The sequence below is a fragment of the Conger conger genome, chromosome 15, assembly GCF_963514075.1.
Source record: "Conger conger chromosome 15, fConCon1.1, whole genome shotgun sequence".
Taxonomy (NCBI): Eukaryota; Metazoa; Chordata; class Actinopteri; order Anguilliformes; family Congridae; genus Conger; species Conger conger.
In genome coordinates, this window is record NC_083774.1 from 40,941,922 (window position 1) to 40,960,712 (window position 18,791).

General features: G+C 40.9%; 28 non-coding genes across 28 annotated transcripts; 16 read left to right on the top strand and 12 right to left on the bottom strand.

Annotated features, from left to right (window-relative positions):
* The first annotated feature begins 19 nt into the window (after positions 1-19).
* On the top strand, positions 20-92 carry trnak-uuu (transfer RNA lysine (anticodon UUU)). Its single transcript has one exon. It is a non-coding gene; the product is annotated as a tRNA-Lys (tRNA).
* Positions 93-997: 905 nt separating this feature from the next.
* On the bottom strand, positions 998-1,069 carry trnaw-cca (transfer RNA tryptophan (anticodon CCA)). Its single transcript has one exon. It is a non-coding gene; the product is annotated as a tRNA-Trp (tRNA).
* Positions 1,070-1,223: 154 nt separating this feature from the next.
* trnak-uuu (transfer RNA lysine (anticodon UUU)) lies at positions 1,224-1,296 on the top strand. Its single transcript has one exon. It is a non-coding gene; the product is annotated as a tRNA-Lys (tRNA).
* Positions 1,297-2,203: 907 nt separating this feature from the next.
* On the bottom strand, positions 2,204-2,275 carry trnaw-cca (transfer RNA tryptophan (anticodon CCA)). Its single transcript has one exon. It is a non-coding gene; the product is annotated as a tRNA-Trp (tRNA).
* A 154-nt stretch (positions 2,276-2,429) lies between these two features.
* Positions 2,430-2,502, top strand: trnak-uuu (transfer RNA lysine (anticodon UUU)). Its single transcript has one exon. It is a non-coding gene; the product is annotated as a tRNA-Lys (tRNA).
* Positions 2,503-3,633: 1,131 nt separating this feature from the next.
* Positions 3,634-3,706, top strand: trnak-uuu (transfer RNA lysine (anticodon UUU)). The gene has a single exon. It is a non-coding gene; the product is annotated as a tRNA-Lys (tRNA).
* Positions 3,707-4,613: 907 nt separating this feature from the next.
* On the bottom strand, positions 4,614-4,685 carry trnaw-cca (transfer RNA tryptophan (anticodon CCA)). Its single transcript has one exon. It is a non-coding gene; the product is annotated as a tRNA-Trp (tRNA).
* Positions 4,686-4,839: 154 nt separating this feature from the next.
* Positions 4,840-4,912, top strand: trnak-uuu (transfer RNA lysine (anticodon UUU)). The gene has a single exon. It is a non-coding gene; the product is annotated as a tRNA-Lys (tRNA).
* Positions 4,913-6,043: 1,131 nt separating this feature from the next.
* trnak-uuu (transfer RNA lysine (anticodon UUU)) lies at positions 6,044-6,116 on the top strand. The gene has a single exon. It is a non-coding gene; the product is annotated as a tRNA-Lys (tRNA).
* A 907-nt stretch (positions 6,117-7,023) lies between these two features.
* On the bottom strand, positions 7,024-7,095 carry trnaw-cca (transfer RNA tryptophan (anticodon CCA)). The gene has a single exon. It is a non-coding gene; the product is annotated as a tRNA-Trp (tRNA).
* A 154-nt stretch (positions 7,096-7,249) lies between these two features.
* trnak-uuu (transfer RNA lysine (anticodon UUU)) lies at positions 7,250-7,322 on the top strand. Its single transcript has one exon. It is a non-coding gene; the product is annotated as a tRNA-Lys (tRNA).
* A 907-nt stretch (positions 7,323-8,229) lies between these two features.
* trnaw-cca (transfer RNA tryptophan (anticodon CCA)) lies at positions 8,230-8,301 on the bottom strand. The gene has a single exon. It is a non-coding gene; the product is annotated as a tRNA-Trp (tRNA).
* A 154-nt stretch (positions 8,302-8,455) lies between these two features.
* On the top strand, positions 8,456-8,528 carry trnak-uuu (transfer RNA lysine (anticodon UUU)). Its single transcript has one exon. It is a non-coding gene; the product is annotated as a tRNA-Lys (tRNA).
* A 907-nt stretch (positions 8,529-9,435) lies between these two features.
* On the bottom strand, positions 9,436-9,507 carry trnaw-cca (transfer RNA tryptophan (anticodon CCA)). The gene has a single exon. It is a non-coding gene; the product is annotated as a tRNA-Trp (tRNA).
* Positions 9,508-9,661: 154 nt separating this feature from the next.
* trnak-uuu (transfer RNA lysine (anticodon UUU)) lies at positions 9,662-9,734 on the top strand. Its single transcript has one exon. It is a non-coding gene; the product is annotated as a tRNA-Lys (tRNA).
* Positions 9,735-10,865: 1,131 nt separating this feature from the next.
* trnak-uuu (transfer RNA lysine (anticodon UUU)) lies at positions 10,866-10,938 on the top strand. Its single transcript has one exon. It is a non-coding gene; the product is annotated as a tRNA-Lys (tRNA).
* A 907-nt stretch (positions 10,939-11,845) lies between these two features.
* Positions 11,846-11,917, bottom strand: trnaw-cca (transfer RNA tryptophan (anticodon CCA)). The gene has a single exon. It is a non-coding gene; the product is annotated as a tRNA-Trp (tRNA).
* A 154-nt stretch (positions 11,918-12,071) lies between these two features.
* On the top strand, positions 12,072-12,144 carry trnak-uuu (transfer RNA lysine (anticodon UUU)). The gene has a single exon. It is a non-coding gene; the product is annotated as a tRNA-Lys (tRNA).
* A 907-nt stretch (positions 12,145-13,051) lies between these two features.
* On the bottom strand, positions 13,052-13,123 carry trnaw-cca (transfer RNA tryptophan (anticodon CCA)). Its single transcript has one exon. It is a non-coding gene; the product is annotated as a tRNA-Trp (tRNA).
* Positions 13,124-13,277: 154 nt separating this feature from the next.
* Positions 13,278-13,350, top strand: trnak-uuu (transfer RNA lysine (anticodon UUU)). Its single transcript has one exon. It is a non-coding gene; the product is annotated as a tRNA-Lys (tRNA).
* A 905-nt stretch (positions 13,351-14,255) lies between these two features.
* Positions 14,256-14,327, bottom strand: trnaw-cca (transfer RNA tryptophan (anticodon CCA)). Its single transcript has one exon. It is a non-coding gene; the product is annotated as a tRNA-Trp (tRNA).
* A 154-nt stretch (positions 14,328-14,481) lies between these two features.
* Positions 14,482-14,554, top strand: trnak-uuu (transfer RNA lysine (anticodon UUU)). Its single transcript has one exon. It is a non-coding gene; the product is annotated as a tRNA-Lys (tRNA).
* A 905-nt stretch (positions 14,555-15,459) lies between these two features.
* Positions 15,460-15,531, bottom strand: trnaw-cca (transfer RNA tryptophan (anticodon CCA)). The gene has a single exon. It is a non-coding gene; the product is annotated as a tRNA-Trp (tRNA).
* Positions 15,532-15,685: 154 nt separating this feature from the next.
* Positions 15,686-15,758, top strand: trnak-uuu (transfer RNA lysine (anticodon UUU)). Its single transcript has one exon. It is a non-coding gene; the product is annotated as a tRNA-Lys (tRNA).
* Positions 15,759-16,665: 907 nt separating this feature from the next.
* Positions 16,666-16,737, bottom strand: trnaw-cca (transfer RNA tryptophan (anticodon CCA)). Its single transcript has one exon. It is a non-coding gene; the product is annotated as a tRNA-Trp (tRNA).
* A 154-nt stretch (positions 16,738-16,891) lies between these two features.
* On the top strand, positions 16,892-16,964 carry trnak-uuu (transfer RNA lysine (anticodon UUU)). The gene has a single exon. It is a non-coding gene; the product is annotated as a tRNA-Lys (tRNA).
* Positions 16,965-17,869: 905 nt separating this feature from the next.
* Positions 17,870-17,941, bottom strand: trnaw-cca (transfer RNA tryptophan (anticodon CCA)). The gene has a single exon. It is a non-coding gene; the product is annotated as a tRNA-Trp (tRNA).
* Positions 17,942-18,095: 154 nt separating this feature from the next.
* On the top strand, positions 18,096-18,168 carry trnak-uuu (transfer RNA lysine (anticodon UUU)). The gene has a single exon. It is a non-coding gene; the product is annotated as a tRNA-Lys (tRNA).
* The last annotated feature ends 623 nt before the right edge of the window (positions 18,169-18,791 follow it).

The window sequence follows — 18,791 nt, forward strand, 5'->3', positions numbered from 1 at the left end:
AATATCCCCTCCGCACAGAGCCCGGATAGCTCAGTCGGTAGAGCATCAGACTTTTAATCTGAGGGTCCAGGGTTCAAGTCCCTGTTCGGGCGACAAAGTTCTTTCAATGTTAACAAACCACACGCTCTCAATTGGCAGAGTGTTAAGTCCTAAAGCAGTAGTTTCATGTGTGCGTGACCATGAAAAATCACAGGTTACCAAGTGCAAATTAACACGCCAGAACAATCCCTTCGCTCAATCCGGGAAGTGAGTTCATTTATGATTTTCCATTCGAATGTCCGGAAAAACTGGAATTACGCGCATGCTCTTGCCGAAATTTGTCTTTCATGAAAAATGGCATTGATGCACCCGAAATGGGGAAAAAAGTGAGCCTCCCAGCTGTTGAAGTGAAGAAAACCATGTCCACAAACCAGTCAGAATGTGGGGTTTTTAAATGTGTTCTATTTCAACTCTAAATAACTGCAAACAAGGCACATGTATGATGAAAAATAAATCTTTATCCACAAGGAATGTCTGGAAAAAGATGGAAAATGTGTGTTGTGTGAAATATTGAAAAATGGTCAATCCTGGACCTGAATAACGCAAAGAAATCCATTATTCTTACACTTGTAACTTTCCCACACAAATGTATGAGAAAAATCCAAATATCACAAAAACAATGAAAGATACCGGGAAATATAAAAAAGAGGTCATATGTGTTTCATAATACTTTTGAAAAATGCAACGCTCCTATCTGAAAAAAGGAAAAAGGAAAAAGTCTGCTTCATTTGTGGTCCGGCACAGAGTCACTTGATACCTGGGGACCTACTAAGTTGGGAATGATGGAAGTGGGAAGGATCTTCTTATTTCTCCATAAATATTGCCAAAGGCCATAATGTTTGCATTGTTTCTGTCTTTTTGTGACGGTGAAGATTTCAAGGTACAACTTAAAGGAGAACTCATTTTCACCGACACACCTGCAGCCCTGAAATGTTGGTCAATTAAAAATAAAAGAGGATGACCTCGACGTGATTTGAACAGGCAAGCTTCTGATCTGGAGTCAGACGCGCTACCGTTGCGCCACGAGGTCCAACGTACCTCCGTCGCCCCTTGGCTTGCACCATGTTACCGTATTATTGAGCATGACCAAATGTGCAATGGCAAATATCACAGATTATGACGGCTAATTCTATGTGCCATTATGGATCAGACTCGTAATCCCGTCAATATCCCCTCTGCACAGAGCCCGGATAGCTCAGTCGGTAGAGCATCAGACTTTTAATCTGAGGGTCCAGGGTTCAAGTCCCTGTTCGGGCGACAAAGTTCTTTCAATGTTAACAAACCACACGCTCTCAATTGGCAGAGTGTTAAGTCCTAAAGCAGTAGTTTCATGTGTGCGTGACCATGAAAAATCACAGGTTACCAAGTGCAAATTAACACGCCAGAACAATCCCTTCGCTCAATCCAGGAAGTGAGTTCATTTATGATTTTCCATTCAAATGTCCGGAAAAACTGGAATTACGCGCATGCTCTTGCCGAAATTTGTCTTTCATGAAAAATGGCATTGATGCACCCGAAATGGGGAAAAAAGTGAGCCTCCCACCTGTTGAAGTGAAGAAAACCATGTCCACAAACCAGTCAGAATGTGGGGTTTTTAAATGTGTTCTATTTCAACTCTAAATAACTGCAAACAAGGCACATGTATGATGAAAAAAAAATCTTTATCCACAAGGAATGTCTGGAAAAAGATGGAAAATGTGTGTTGTGTGAAATATTGAAAAATGGTCAATCCTGGACCTGAATAACGCAAAGAAATCCATCATTCTTACACTTGTAACTTTCCCACACAAATGTATGAGAAAAATCCAAATATCACAAAAACAATGAAAGATACCGGGAAATATAAAAAAGTGGTCAAATGTGTTTCATAATACTTGGGAAAAATGAAACGCTCCTATCTGAAAAAAGGAAAAAGGAAAAAGTCTGCTTCATTTGTGGTCCGGCACAGAGTCACTTGATACCTGGGGACCTACTAAGTTGGGAATGATGGAAGTGGGAAGGATCTTCTTATTTCTCCATAAATATTGCCAAAGGCCATAATGTTTGCATTGTTTCTATGTCTTTTTGTGACGGTGAAGATTTCAAGGTACAACTTAAAGGAGAACTCATTTTCACCGACACACCCGCAGCCCTGAAATGTTGGTCAATTAAAAATAAAAGAGGATGACCTCGACGTGATTTGAACACGCAACCTTCTGATCTGGAGTCAGACGCGCTACCGTTGCGCCACGAGGTCCAACGTACCTGCGTCGCCCCTTGGCTTGCACCATGTTACCGTATTATTGAGCATGACAAAATGTGCAATGGCAAATATCACAGATTATGAAGGCTAATTCTATGTGCCATTATGGATCAGACTCGTAATCCCGTCAATATCCCCTCCGCACAGAGCCCGGATAGCTCAGTCGGTAGAGCATCAGACTTTTAATCTGAGGGTCCAGGGTTCAAGTCCCTGTTCGGGCGACAAAGTTCTTTCAATGTTAACAAACCACACGCTCTCAATTGGCAGAGTGTTAAGTCCTAAAGCAGTAGTTTCATGTGTGCGTGACCATGAAAAATCACAGGTTACCAAGTGCAAATTAACACGCCAGAACAATCCCTTCGCTCAATCCAGGAAGTGAGTTCATTTATGATTTTCCATTCGAATGTCCGGAAAAACTGGAATTACGCGCATGCTCTTGCCGAAATTTGTCTTTCATGAAAAATGGCATTGATGCACCCGAAATGGGGAAAAAAGTGAGCCTCCCACCTGTTGAAGTGAAGAAAACCATGTCCACAAACCAGTCAGAATGTGGGGTTTTTAAATGTGTTCTATTTCAACTCTAAATAACTGCAAACAAGGCACATGTATGATGAAAAAAAAATCTTTATCCACAAGGAATGTCTGGAAAAAGATGGAAAATGTGTGTTGTGTGAAATATTGAAAAATGGTCAATCCTGGACCTGAATAACGCAAAGAAATCCATTATTCTTACACTTGTAACTTTCCCACACAAATGTATGAGAAAAATCCAAATATCACAAAAACAATGAAAGATACCGGGAAATATAAAAAAGAGGTCATATGTGTTTCATAATACTTGTGAAAAATGCAACGCTCCTATCTGAAAAAAGGAAAAAGGAAAAAGTCTGCTTCATTTGTGGTCCGGCACAGAGTCACTTGATACCTGGGGACCTACTAAGTTGGGAATGATGGAAGTGGGAAGGATCTTCTTATTTCTCCATAAATATTGCCAAAGGCCATAATGTTTGCATTGTTTCTGTCTTTTTGTGACGGTGAAGATTTCAAGGTACAACTTAAAGGAGAACTCATTTTCACCGACACACCTGCAGCCCTGAAATGTTGGTCAATTAAAAATAAAAGAGGATGACCTCGACGTGATTTGAACAGGCAAGCTTCTGATCTGGAGTCAGACGCGCTACCGTTTCGCCACGAGGTCCAACGTACCTCCGTCGCCCCTTGGCTTGCACCATGTTACCGTATTATTGAGCATGACCAAATGTGCAATGGCAAATATCACAGATTATGACGGCTAATTCTATGTGCCATTATGGATCAGACTCGTAATCCCGTCAATATCCCCTCCAAACAGAGCCCGGATAGCTCAGTCGGTAGAGCATCAGACTTTTAATCTGAGGGTCCAGGGTTCAAGTCCCTGTTCGGGCGACAAAGTTCTTTCAATGTTAACAAACCACACGCTCACAATTGGCAGAGTTTTAAGTCCTAAAGCAGTAGTTTCATGTGTGCGTGACCATGAAAAATCACAGGTTACCAAGTGCAAATTAACACGCCAGAACAATCCCTTCGCTCAATCCAGGAAGTGAGTTCATTTATGATTTTCCATTCAAATGTCCGGAAAAACTGGAATTACGCGCATGCTCTTGCCGAAATTTGTCTTTCATGAAAAATGGCATTGATGCACCCGAAATGGGGAAAAAAGTGAGCCTCCCACCTGTTGAAGTGAAGAAAACCATGTCCACAAACCAGTCAGAATGTGGGGTTTTTAAATGTGTTCTATTTCAACTCTAAATAACTGCAAACAAGGCACATGTATGATGAAAAAAAAATCTTTATCCACAAGGAATGTCTGGAAAAAGATGGAAAATGTGTGTTGTGTGAAATATTGAAAAATGGTCAATCCTGGACCTGAATAACGCAAAGAAATCCATCATTCTTACACTTGTAACTTTCCCACACAAATGTATGAGAAAAATCCAAATATCACAAAAACAATGAAAGATACCGGGAAATATAAAAAAGTGGTCAAATGTGTTTCATAATACTTGGGAAAAATGAAACGCTCCTATCTGAAAAAAGGAAAAAGGAAAAAGTCTGCTTCATTTGTGGTCCGGCACAGAGTCACTTGATACCTGGGGACCTACTAAGTTGGGAATGATGGAAGTGGGAAGGATCTTCTTATTTCTCCATAAATATTGCCAAAGGCCATAATGTTTGCATTGTTTCTATGTCTTTTTGTGACGGTGAAGATTTCAAGGTACAACTTAAAGGAGAACTCATTTTCACCGACACACCCGCAGCCCTGAAATGTTGGTCAATTAAAAATAAAAGAGGATGACCTCGACGTGATTTGAACACGCAACCTTCTGATCTGGAGTCAGACGCGCTACCGTTGCGCCACGAGGTCCAACGTACCTGCGTCGCCCCTTGGCTTGCACCATGTTACCGTATTATTGAGCATGACAAAATGTGCAATGGCAAATATCACAGATTATGAAGGCTAATTCTATGTGCCATTATGGATCAGACTCGTAATCCCGTCAATATCCCCTCCGCACAGAGCCCGGATAGCTCAGTCGGTAGAGCATCAGACTTTTAATCTGAGGGTCCAGGGTTCAAGTCCCTGTTCGGGCGACAAAGTTCTTTCAATGTTAACAAACCACACGCTCTCAATTGGCAGAGTGTTAAGTCCTAAAGCAGTAGTTTCATGTGTGCGTGACCATGAAAAATCACAGGTTACCAAGTGCAAATTAACACGCCAGAACAATCCCTTCGCTCAATCCAGGAAGTGAGTTCATTTATGATTTTCCATTCGAATGTCCGGAAAAACTGGAATTACGCGCATGCTCTTGCCGAAATTTGTCTTTCATGAAAAATGGCATTGATGCACCCGAAATGGGGAAAAAAGTGAGCCTCCCACCTGTTGAAGTGAAGAAAACCATGTCCACAAACCAGTCAGAATGTGGGGTTTTTAAATGTGTTCTATTTCAACTCTAAATAACTGCAAACAAGGCACATGTATGATGAAAAAAAAATCTTTATCCACAAGGAATGTCTGGAAAAAGATGGAAAATGTGTGTTGTGTGAAATATTGAAAAATGGTCAATCCTGGACCTGAATAACGCAAAGAAATCCATTATTCTTACACTTGTAACTTTCCCACACAAATGTATGAGAAAAATCCAAATATCACAAAAACAATGAAAGATACCGGGAAATATAAAAAAGAGGTCATATGTGTTTCATAATACTTGTGAAAAATGCAACGCTCCTATCTGAAAAAAGGAAAAAGGAAAAAGTCTGCTTCATTTGTGGTCCGGCACAGAGTCACTTGATACCTGGGGACCTACTAAGTTGGGAATGATGGAAGTGGGAAGGATCTTCTTATTTCTCCATAAATATTGCCAAAGGCCATAATGTTTGCATTGTTTCTGTCTTTTTGTGACGGTGAAGATTTCAAGGTACAACTTAAAGGAGAACTCATTTTCACCGACACACCTGCAGCCCTGAAATGTTGGTCAATTAAAAATAAAAGAGGATGACCTCGACGTGATTTGAACAGGCAAGCTTCTGATCTGGAGTCAGACGCGCTACCGTTTCGCCACGAGGTCCAACGTACCTCCGTCGCCCCTTGGCTTGCACCATGTTACCGTATTATTGAGCATGACCAAATGTGCAATGGCAAATATCACAGATTATGACGGCTAATTCTATGTGCCATTATGGATCAGACTCGTAATCCCGTCAATATCCCCTCCAAACAGAGCCCGGATAGCTCAGTCGGTAGAGCATCAGACTTTTAATCTGAGGGTCCAGGGTTCAAGTCCCTGTTCGGGCGACAAAGTTCTTTCAATGTTAACAAACCACACGCTCACAATTGGCAGAGTTTTAAGTCCTAAAGCAGTAGTTTCATGTGTGCGTGACCATGAAAAATCACAGGTTACCAAGTGCAAATTAACACGCCAGAACAATCCCTTCGCTCAATCCAGGAAGTGAGTTCATTTATGATTTTCCATTCAAATGTCCGGAAAAACTGGAATTACGCGCATGCTCTTGCCGAAATTTGTCTTTCATGAAAAATGGCATTGATGCACCCGAAATGGGGAAAAAAGTGAGCCTCCCACCTGTTGAAGTGAAGAAAACCATGTCCACAAACCAGTCAGAATGTGGGGTTTTTAAATGTGTTCTATTTCAACTCTAAATAACTGCAAACAAGGCACATGTATGATGAAAAAAAAATCTTTATCCACAAGGAATGTCTGGAAAAAGATGGAAAATGTGTGTTGTGTGAAATATTGAAAAATGGTCAATCCTGGACCTGAATAACGCAAAGAAATCCATCATTCTTACACTTGTAACTTTCCCACACAAATGTATGAGAAAAATCCAAATATCACAAAAACAATGAAAGATACCGGGAAATATAAAAAAGTGGTCAAATGTGTTTCATAATACTTGGGAAAAATGAAACGCTCCTATCTGAAAAAAGGAAAAAGGAAAAAGTCTGCTTCATTTGTGGTCCGGCACAGAGTCACTTGATACCTGGGGACCTACTAAGTTGGGAATGATGGAAGTGGGAAGGATCTTCTTATTTCTCCATAAATATTGCCAAAGGCCATAATGTTTGCATTGTTTCTATGTCTTTTTGTGACGGTGAAGATTTCAAGGTACAACTTAAAGGAGAACTCATTTTCACCGACACACCCGCAGCCCTGAAATGTTGGTCAATTAAAAATAAAAGAGGATGACCTCGACGTGATTTGAACACGCAACCTTCTGATCTGGAGTCAGACGCGCTACCGTTGCGCCACGAGGTCCAACGTACCTGCGTCGCCCCTTGGCTTGCACCATGTTACCGTATTATTGAGCATGACAAAATGTGCAATGGCAAATATCACAGATTATGAAGGCTAATTCTATGTGCCATTATGGATCAGACTCGTAATCCCGTCAATATCCCCTCCGCACAGAGCCCGGATAGCTCAGTCGGTAGAGCATCAGACTTTTAATCTGAGGGTCCAGGGTTCAAGTCCCTGTTCGGGCGACAAAGTTCTTTCAATGTTAACAAACCACACGCTCTCAATTGGCAGAGTTTTAAGTCCTAAAGCAGTAGTTTCATGTGTGCGTGACCATGAAAAATCACAGGTTACCAAGTGCAAATTAACACGCCAGAACAATCCCTTCGCTCAATCCAGGAAGTGAGTTCATTTATGATTTTCCATTCAAATGTCCGGAAAAACTGGAATTACGCGCATGCTCTTGCCGAAATTTGTCTTTCATGAAAAATGGCATTGATGCACCCGAAATGGGGAAAAAAGTGAGCCTCCCACCTGTTGAAGTGAAGAAAACCATGTCCACAAACCAGTCAGAATGTGGGGTTTTTAAATGTGTTCTATTTCAACTCTAAATAACTGCAAACAAGGCACATGTATGATGAAAAAAAAATCTTTATCCACAAGGAATGTCTGGAAAAAGATGGAAAATGTGTGTTGTGTGAAATATAGAAAAATGGTCAATCCTGGACCTGAATAACGCAAAGAAATCCATCATTCTTACACTTGTAACTTTCCCACACAAATGTATGAGAAAAATCCAAATATCACAAAAACAATGAAAGATACCGGGAAATATAAAAAAGTGGTCAAATGTGTTTCATAATACTTGGGAAAAATGAAACGCTCCTATCTGAAAAAAGGAAAAAGGAAAAAGTCTGCTTCATTTGTGGTCCGGCACAGAGTCACTTGATACCTGGGGACCTACTAAGTTGGGAATGATGGAAGTGGGAAGGATCTTCTTATTTCTCCATAAATATTGCCAAAGGCCATAATGTTTGCATTGTTTCTATGTCTTTTTGTGACGGTGAAGATTTCAAGGTACAACTTAAAGGAGAACTCATTTTCACCGACACACCCGCAGCCCTGAAATGTTGGTCAATTAAAAATAAAAGAGGATGACCTCGACGTGATTTGAACACGCAACCTTCTGATCTGGAGTCAGACGCGCTACCGTTGCGCCACGAGGTCCAACGTACCTGCGTCGCCCCTTGGCTTGCACCATGTTACCGTATTATTGAGCATGACAAAATGTGCAATGGCAAATATCACAGATTATGAAGGCTAATTCTATGTGCCATTATGGATCAGACTCGTAATCCCGTCAATATCCCCTCCGCACAGAGCCCGGATAGCTCAGTCGGTAGAGCATCAGACTTTTAATCTGAGGGTCCAGGGTTCAAGTCCCTGTTCGGGCGACAAAGTTCTTTCAATGTTAACAAACCACACGCTCTCAATTGGCAGAGTTTTAAGTCCTAAAGCAGTAGTTTCATGTGTGCGTGACCATGAAAAATCACAGGTTACCAAGTGCAAATTAACACGCCAGAACAATCCCTTCGCTCAATCCAGGAAGTGAGTTCATTTATGATTTTCCATTCAAATGTCCGGAAAAACTGGAATTACGCGCATGCTCTTGCCGAAATTTGTCTTTCATGAAAAATGGCATTGATGCACCCGAAATGGGGAAAAAAGTGAGCCTCCCACCTGTTGAAGTGAAGAAAACCATGTCCACAAACCAGTCAGAATGTGGGGTTTTTAAATGTGTTCTATTTCAACTCTAAATAACTGCAAACAAGGCACATGTATGATGAAAAAAAAATCTTTATCCACAAGGAATGTCTGGAAAAAGATGGAAAATGTGTGTTGTGTGAAATATTGAAAAATGGTCAATCCTGGACCTGAATAACGCAAAGAAATCCATCATTCTTACACTTGTAACTTTCCCACACAAATGTATGAGAAAAATCCAAATATCACAAAAACAATGAAAGATACCGGGAAATATAAAAAAGTGGTCAAATGTGTTTCATAATACTTGGGAAAAATGAAACGCTCCTATCTGAAAAAAGGAAAAAGGAAAAAGTCTGCTTCATTTGTGGTCCGGCACAGAGTCACTTGATACCTGGGGACCTACTAAGTTGGGAATGATGGAAGTGGGAAGGATCTTCTTATTTCTCCATAAATATTGCCAAAGGCCATAATGTTTGCATTGTTTCTATGTCTTTTTGTGACGGTGAAGATTTCAAGGTACAACTTAAAGGAGAACTCATTTTCACCGACACACCCGCAGCCCTGAAATGTTGGTCAATTAAAAATAAAAGAGGATGACCTCGACGTGATTTGAACAGGCAAGCTTCTGATCTGGAGTCAGACGCGCTACCGTTGCGCCACGAGGTCCAACGTACCTCCGTCGCCCCTTGGCTTGCACCATGTTACCGTATTATTGAGCATGACCAAATGTGCAATGGCAAATATCACAGATTATGACGGCTAATTCTATGTGCCATTATGGATCAGACTCGTAATCCCGTCAATATCCCCTCCAAACAGAGCCCGGATAGCTCAGTCGGTAGAGCATCAGACTTTTAATCTGAGGGTCCAGGGTTCAAGTCCCTGTTCGGGCGACAAAGTTCTTTCAATGTTAACAAACCACACGCTCTCAATTGGCAGAGTGTTAAGTCCTAAAGCAGTAGTTTCATGTGTGCGTGACCATGAAAAATCACAGGTTACCAAGTGCAAATTAACACGCCAGAACAATCCCTTCGCTCAATCCGGGAAGTGAGTTCATTTATGATTTTCCATTCGAATGTCCGGAAAAACTGGAATTACGCGCATGCTCTTGCCGAAATTTGTCTTTCATGAAAAATGGCATTGATGCACCCGAAATGGGGAAAAAAGTGAGCTTCCCAGCTGTTGAAGTGAAGAAAACCATGTCCACAAACCAGTCAGAATGTGGGGTTTTTAAATGTGTTCTATTTCAACTCTAAATAACTGCAAACAAGGCACATGTATGATGAAAAAAAAATCTTTATCCACAAGGAATGTCTGGAAAAAGATGGAAAATGTGTGTTGTGTGAAATATTGAAAAATGGTCAATCCTGGACCTGAATAACGCAAAGAAATCCATTATTCTTACACTTGTAACTTTCCCACACAAATGTATGAGAAAAATCCAAATATCACAAAAACAATGAAAGATACCGGGAAATATAAAAAAGAGGTCATATGTGTTTCATAATACTTGTGAAAAATGCAACGCTCCTATCTGAAAAAAGGAAAAAGGAAAAAGTCTGCTTCATTTGTGGTCCGGCACAGAGTCACTTGATACCTGGGGACCTACTAAGTTGGGAATGATGGAAGTGGGAAGGATCTTCTTATTTCTCCATAAATATTGCCAAAGGCCATAATGTTTGCATTGTTTCTGTCTTTTTGTGACGGTGAAGATTTCAAGGTACAACTTAAAGGAGAACTAATTTTCACCGACACACCTGCAGCCCTGAAATGTTGGTCAATTAAAAATAAAAGAGGATGACCTCGACGTGATTTGAACAGGCAAGCTTCTGATCTGGAGTCAGACGCGCTACCGTTTCGCCACGAGGTCCAACATACCTCCGTCGCCCCTTGGCTTGCACCATGTTACCGTATTATTGAGCATGACCAAATGTGCAATGGCAAATATCACAGATTATGACGTCTAATTCTATGTGCCATTATGGATCAGACTCGTAATCCCGTCAATATCCCCTCTGCACAGAGCCCGGATAGCTCAGTCGGTAGAGCATCTGACTTTTAATCTGAGGGTCCAGGGTTCAAGTCCCTGTTCGGGCGACAAAGTTCTTTCAATGTTAACAAACCACACGCTCACAATTGGCAGAGTTTTAAGTCCTAAAGCAGTAGTTTCATGTGTGCGTGACCATGAAAAATCACAGGTTACCAAGTGCAAATTAACACGCCAGAACAATCCCTTCGCTCAATCCAGGAAGTGAGTTCATTTATGATTTTCCATTCAAATGTCCGGAAAAACTGGAATTACGCGCATGCTCTTGCCGAAATTTGTCTTTCATGAAAAATGGCATTGATGCACCCGAAATGGGGAAAAAAGTGAGCCTCCCACCTGTTGAAGTGAAGAAAACCATGTCCACAAACCAGTCAGAATGTGGGGTTTTTAAATGTGTTCTATTTCAACTCTAAATAACTGCAAACAAGGCACATGTATGATGAAAAAAAAATCTTTATCCACAAGGAATGTCTGGAAAAAGATGGAAAATGTGTGTTGTGTGAAATATTGAAAAATGGTCAATCCTGGACCTGAATAACGCAAAGAAATCCATCATTCTTACACTTGTAACTTTCCCACACAAATGTATGAGAAAAATCCAAATATCACAAAAACAATGAAAGATACCGGGAAATATAAAAAAGTGGTCAAATGTGTTTCATAATACTTGGGAAAAATGAAACGCTCCTATCTGAAAAAAGGAAAAAGGAAAAAGTCTGCTTCATTTGTGGTCCGGCACAGAGTCACTTGATACCTGGGGACCTACTAAGTTGGGAATGATGGAAGTGGGAAGGATCTTCTTATTTCTCCATAAATATTGCCAAAGGCCATAATGTTTGCATTGTTTCTATGTCTTTTTGTGACGGTGAAGATTTCAAGGTACAACTTAAAGGAGAACTCATTTTCACCGACACACCCGCAGCCCTGAAATGTTGGTCAATTAAAAATAAAAGAGGATGACCTCGACGTGATTTGAACACGCAACCTTCTGATCTGGAGTCAGACGCGCTACCGTTGCGCCACGAGGTCCAACGTACCTGCGTCGCCCCTTGGCTTGCACCATGTTACCGTATTATTGAGCATGACAAAATGTGCAATGGCAAATATCACAGATTATGAAGGCTAATTCTATGTGCCATTATGGATCAGACTCGTAATCCCGTCAATATCCCCTCCGCACAGAGCCCGGATAGCTCAGTCGGTAGAGCATCAGACTTTTAATCTGAGGGTCCAGGGTTCAAGTCCCTGTTCGGGCGACAAAGTTCTTTCAATGTTAACAAACCACACGCTCTCAATTGCCAGAGTTTTAAGTCCTAAAGCAGTAGTTTCATGTGTGCGTGACCATGAAAAATCACAGGTTACCAAGTGCAAATTAACACGCCAGAACAATCCCTTCGCTCAATCCAGGAAGTGAGTTCATTTATGATTTTCCATTCAAATGTCCGGAAAAACTGGAATTACGCGCATGCTCTTGCCGAAATTTGTCTTTCATGAAAAATGGCATTGATGCACCCGAAATGGGGAAAAAAGTGAGCCTCCCACCTGTTGAAGTGAAGAAAACCATGTCCACAAACCAGTCAGAATGTGGGGTTTTTAAATGTGTTCTATTTCAACTCTAAATAACTGCAAACAAGGCACATGTATGATGAAAAAAAAATCTTTATCCACAAGGAATGTCTGGAAAAAGATGGAAAATGTGTGTTGTGTGAAATATTGAAAAATGGTCAATCCTGGACCTGAATAACGCAAAGAAATCCATCATTCTTACACTTGTAACTTTCCCACACAAATGTATGAGAAAAATCCAAATATCACAAAAACAATGAAAGATACCGGGAAATATAAAAAAGTGGTCAAATGTGTTTCATAATACTTGGGAAAAATGAAACGCTCCTATCTGAAAAAAGGAAAAAGGAAAAAGTCTGCTTCATTTGTGGTCCGGCACAGAGTCACTTGATACCTGGGGACCTACTAAGTTGGGAATGATGGAAGTGGGAAGGATCTTCTTATTTCTCCATAAATATTGCCAAAGGCCATAATGTTTGCATTGTTTCTATGTCTTTTTGTGACGGTGAAGATTTCAAGGTACAACTTAAAGGAGAACTCATTTTCACCGACACACCTGCAGCCCTGAAATGTTGGTCAATTAAAAATAAAAGAGGATGACCTCGACGTGATTTGAACACGCAACCTTCTGATCTGGAGACAGACGCGCTGCTGTTGCGCCACGAGGTCCAACGTACCTGCGTCGCCCCTTGGCTTGCACCATGTTACCGTATTATTGAGCATGACAAAATGTGCAATGGCAAATATCACAGATTATGAAGGCTAATTCTATGTGCCATTATGGATCAGACTCGTAATCCCGTCAATATCCCCTCCGCACAGAGCCCGGATAGCTCAGTCGGTAGAGCATCAGACTTTTAATCTGAGGGTCCAGGGTTCAAGTCCCTGTTCGGGCGACAAAGTTCTTTCAATGTTAACAAACCACACGCTCTCAATTGGCAGAGTTTTAAGTCCTAAAGCAGTAGTTTCATGTGTGCGTGACCATGAAAAATCACAGGTTACCAAGTGCAAATTAACACGCCAGAACAATCCCTTCGCTCAATCCAGGAAGTGAGTTCATTTATGATTTTCCATTCAAATGTCCGGAAAAACTGGAATTACGCGCATGCTCTTGCCGAAATTTGTCTTTCATGAAAAATGGCATTGATGCACCCGAAATGGGGAAAAAAGTGAGCCTCCCACCTGTTGAAGTGAAGAAAACCATGTCCACAAACCAGTCAGAATGTGGGGTTTTTAAATGTGTTCTATTTCAACTCTAAATAACTGCAAACAAGGCACATGTATGATGAAAAAAAAATCTTTATCCACAAGGAATGTCTGGAAAAAGATGGAAAATGTGTGTTGTGTGAAATATTGAAAAATGGTCAATCCTGGACCTGAATAACGCAAAGAAATCCATCATTCTTACACTTGTAACTTTCCCACACAAATGTATGAGAAAAATCCAAATATCACAAAAACAATGAAAGATACCGGGAAATATAAAAAAGAGGTCATATGTGTTTCATAATACTTGTGAAAAATGCAACGCTCCTATCTGAAAAAAGGAAAAAGGAAAAAGTCTGCTTCATTTGTGGTCCGGCACAGAGTCACTTGATACCTGGGGACCTACTAAGTTAGGAATGATGGAAGTGGGAAGGATCTTCTTATTTCTCCATAAATATTGCCAAAGGCCATAATGTTTGCATTGTTTCTGTCTTTTTGTGACGGTGAAGATTTCAAGGTACAACTTAAAGGAGAACTCATTTTCACCGACACACCTGCAGCCCTGAAATGTTGGTCAATTAAAAATAAAAGAGGATGACCTCGACGTGATTTGAACAGGCAAGCTTCTGATCTGGAGTCAGACGCGCTACCGTTGCGCCACGAGGTCCAACGTACCTCCGTCGCCCCTTGGCTTGCACCATGTTACCGTATTATTGAGCATGACAAAATGTGCAATGGCAAATATCACAGATTATGACGGCTAATTCTATGTGCCATTATGGATCAGACTCGTAATCCCGTCAATATCCCCTCCAAACAGAGCCCGGATAGCTCAGTCGGTAGAGCATCAGACTTTTAATCTGAGGGTCCAGGGTTCAAGTCCCTGTTCGGGCGACAAAGTTCTTTCAATGTTAACAAACCACACGCTCTCAATTGCCAGAGTTTTAAGTCCTAAAGCAGTAGTTTCATGTGTGCGTGACCATGAAAAATCACAGGTTACCAAGTGCAAATTAACACGCCAGAACAATCCCTTCGCTCAATCCGGGAAGTGAGTTCATTTATGATTTTCCATTCGAATGTCCGGAAAAACTGGAATTACGCGCATGCTCTTGCCGAAATTTGTCTTTCATGAAAAATGGCATTGATGCACCCGAAATGGGGAAAAAAGTGAGCCTCCCACCTGTTGAAGTGAAGAAAACCATGTCCACAAACCAGTCAGAATGTGGGGTTTTTAAATGTGTTCTATTTCAACTCTAAATAACTGCAAACAAGGCACATGTATGATGAAAAAAAAATCTTTATCCACAAGGAATGTCTGGAAAAAGATGGAAAATGTGTGTTGTGTGAAATATTGAAAAATGGTCAATCCTGGACCTGAATAACGCAAAGAAATCCATCATTCTTACACTTGTAACTTTCCCACACAAATGTATGAGAAAAATCCAAATATCACAAAAACAATGAAAGATACCGGGAAATATAAAAAAGTGGTCAAATGTGTTTCATAATACTTGGGAAAAATGAAACGCTCCTATCTGAAAAAAGGAAAAAGGAAAAAGTCTGCTTCATTTGTGGTCCGGCACAGAGTCACTTGATACCTGGGGACCTACTAAGTTGGGAATGATGGAAGTGGGAAGGATCTTCTTATTTCTCCATAAATATTGCCAAAGGCCATAATGTTTGCATTGTTTCTGTCTTTTTGTGACGGTGAAGATTTCAAGGTACAACTTAAAGGAGAACTCATTTTCACCGACACACCTGCAGCCCTGAAATGTTGGTCAATTAAAAATAAAAGAGGATGACCTCGACGTGATTTGAACAGGCAAGCTTCTGATCTGGAGTCAGACGCGCTACCGTTGCGCCACGAGGTCCAACGTACCTCCGTCGCCCCTTGGCTTGCACCATGTTACCGTATTATTGAGCATGACCAAATGTGCAATGGCAAATATCACAGATTATGACGGCTAATTCTATGTGCCATTATGGATCAGATTCGTAATCCCGTCAATATCCCCTCCAAACAGAGCCCGGATAGCTCAGTCGGTAGAGCATCAGACTTTTAATCTGAGGGTCCAGGGTTCAAGTCCCTGTTTGGGCGACAAAGTTCTTTCAATGTTAACAAACCACACGCTCTCAATTGGCAGAGTTTTAAGTCCTAAAGCAGTAGTTTCATGTGTGCGTGACCATGAAAAATCACAGGTTACCAAGTGCAAATTAACACGCCAGAACAATCCCTTCGCTCAATCCGGGAAGTGAGTTCATTTATGATTTTCCATTCGAATGTCCGGAAAAACTGGAATTACGCGCATGCTCTTGCCGAAATTTGTCTTTCATGAAAAATGGCATTGATGCACCCGAAATGGGGAAAAAAGTGAGCCTCCCACCTGTTGAAGTGAAGAAAACCATGTCCACAAACCAGTCAGAATGTGGGGTTTTTAAATGTGTTCTATTTCAACTCTAAATAACTGCAAACAAGGCACATGTATGATGAAAAAAAAATCTTTATCCACAAGGAATGTCTGGAAAAAGATGGAAAATGTGTGTTGTGTGAAATATTGAAAAATGGTCAATCCTGGACCTGAATAACGCAAAGAAATCCATCATTCTTACACTTGTAACTTTCCCACACAAATGTATGAGAAAAATCCAAATATCACAAAAACAATGAAAGATACCGGGAAATATAAAAAAGTGGTCAAATGTGTTTCATAATACTTGGGAAAAATGAAACGCTCCTATCTGAAAAAAGGAAAAAGGAAAAAGTCTGCTTCATTTGTGGTCCGGCACAGAGTCACTTGATACCTGGGGACCTACTAAGTTGGGAATGATGGAAGTGGGAAGGATCTTCTTATTTCTCCATAAATATTGCCAAAGGCCATAATGTTTGCATTGTTTCTATGTCTTTTTGTGACGGTGAAGATTTCAAGGTACAACTTAAAGGAGAACTCATTTTCACCGACACACCCGCAGCCCTGAAATGTTGGTCAATTAAAAATAAAAGAGGATGACCTCGACGTGATTTGAACACGCAACCTTCTGATCTGGAGTCAGACGCGCTACCGTTGCGCCACGAGGTCCAACGTGCCTGCGTCGCTCCTTGGCTTGCACCATGTTACCGTATTATTGAGCATGACAAAATGTGCAATGGCAAATATCACAGATTATGAAGGCTAATTCTATGTGCCATTATGGATCAGACTCGTAATCCCGTCAATATCCCCTCCGCACAGAGCCCGGATAGCTCAGTCGGTAGAGCATCAGACTTTTAATCTGAGGGTCCAGGGTTCAAGTCCCTGTTCGGGTGACAAAGTTCTTTCAATGTTAACAAACCACACGCTCTCAATTGGCAGAGTTTTAAGTCCTAAAGCAGTAGTTTCATGTGTGCGTGACCATGAAAAATCACAGGTTACCAAGTGCAAATTAACACGCCAGAACAATCCCTTCGCTCAATCCAGGAAGTGAGTTCATTTATGATTTTCCATTCAAATGTCCGGAAAAACTGGAATTACGCGCATGCTCTTGCCGAAATTTGTCTTTCATGAAAAATGGCATTGATGCACCCGAAATGGGGAAAAAAGTGAGCCTCCCACCTGTTGAAGTGAAGAAAACCATGTCCACAAACCAGTCAGAATGTGGGGTTTTTAAATGTGTTCTATTTCAACTCTAAATAACTGCAAACAAGGCACATGTATGATGAAAAAAAAATCTTTATCCACAAGGAATGTCTGGAAAAAGATGGAAAATGTGTGTTGTGTGAAATATTGAAAAATGGTCAATCCTGGACCTGAATAACGCAAAGAAATCCATTATTCTTACACTTGTAACTTTCCCACACAAATGTATGAGAAAAATCCAAATATCACAAAAACAATGAAAGATACCGGGAAATATAAAAAAGAGGTCATATGTGTTTCATAATACTTGTGAAAAATGCAACGCTCCTATCTGAAAAAAGGAAAAAGGAAAAAGTCTGCTTCATTTGTGGTCCGGCACAGAGTCACTTGATACCTGGGGACCTACTAAGTTAGGAATGATGGAAGTGGGAAGGATCTTCTTATTTCTCCATAAATATTGCCAAAGGCCATAATGTTTGCATTGTTTCTGTCTTTTTGTGACGGTGAAGATTTCAAGGTACAACTTAAAGGAGAACTCATTTTCACCGACACACCTGCAGCCCTGAAATGTTGGTCAATTAAAAATAAAAGAGGATGACCTCGACGTGATTTGAACAGGCAACCTTCTGATCTGGAGTCAGACGCGCTACCGTTGCGCCACGAGGTCCAACGTACCTCCGTCGCCCCTTGGCTTGCACCATGTTACCGTATTATTGAGCATGACATAATGTGCAATGGCAAATATCACAGATTATGAAGGCTAATTCTATGTGCCATTATGGATCAGACTCGTAATCCCGTCAATATCCCCTCCAAACAGAGCCCGGATAGCTCAGTCGGTAGAGCATCAGACTTTTAATCTGAGGGTCCAGGGTTCAAGTCCCTGTTCGGGCGACAAAGTTCTTTCAATGTTAACAAACCACACGCTCTCAATTGGCAGAGTGTTAAGTCCTAAAGCAGTAGTTTCATGTGTGCGTGACCATGAAAAATCACAGGTTACCAAGTGCAAATTAACACGCCAGAACAATCCCTTCGCTCAATCCGGGAAGTGAGTTCATTTATGATTTTCCATTCGAATGTCCGGAAAAACTGGAATTACGCGCATGCTCTTGCCGAAATTTGTCTTTCATGAAAAATGGCATTGATGCACCCGAAATGGGGAAAAAAGTGAGCTTCCCAGCTGTTGAAGTGAAGAAAACCATGTCCACAAACCAGTCAGAATGTGGGGTTTTTAAATGTGTTCTATTTCAACTCTAAATAACTGCAAACAAGGCACATGTATGATGAAAAAAAAATCTTTATCCACAAGGAATGTCTGGAAAAAGATGGAAAATGTGTGTTGTGTGAAATATTGAAAAATGGTCAATCCTGGACCTGAATAACGCAAAGAAATCCATTATTCTTACACTTGTAACTTTCCCACACAAATGTATGAGAAAAATCCAAATATCACAAAAACAATGAAAGATACCGGGAAATATAAAAAAGAGGTCATATGTGTTTCATAATACTTGTGA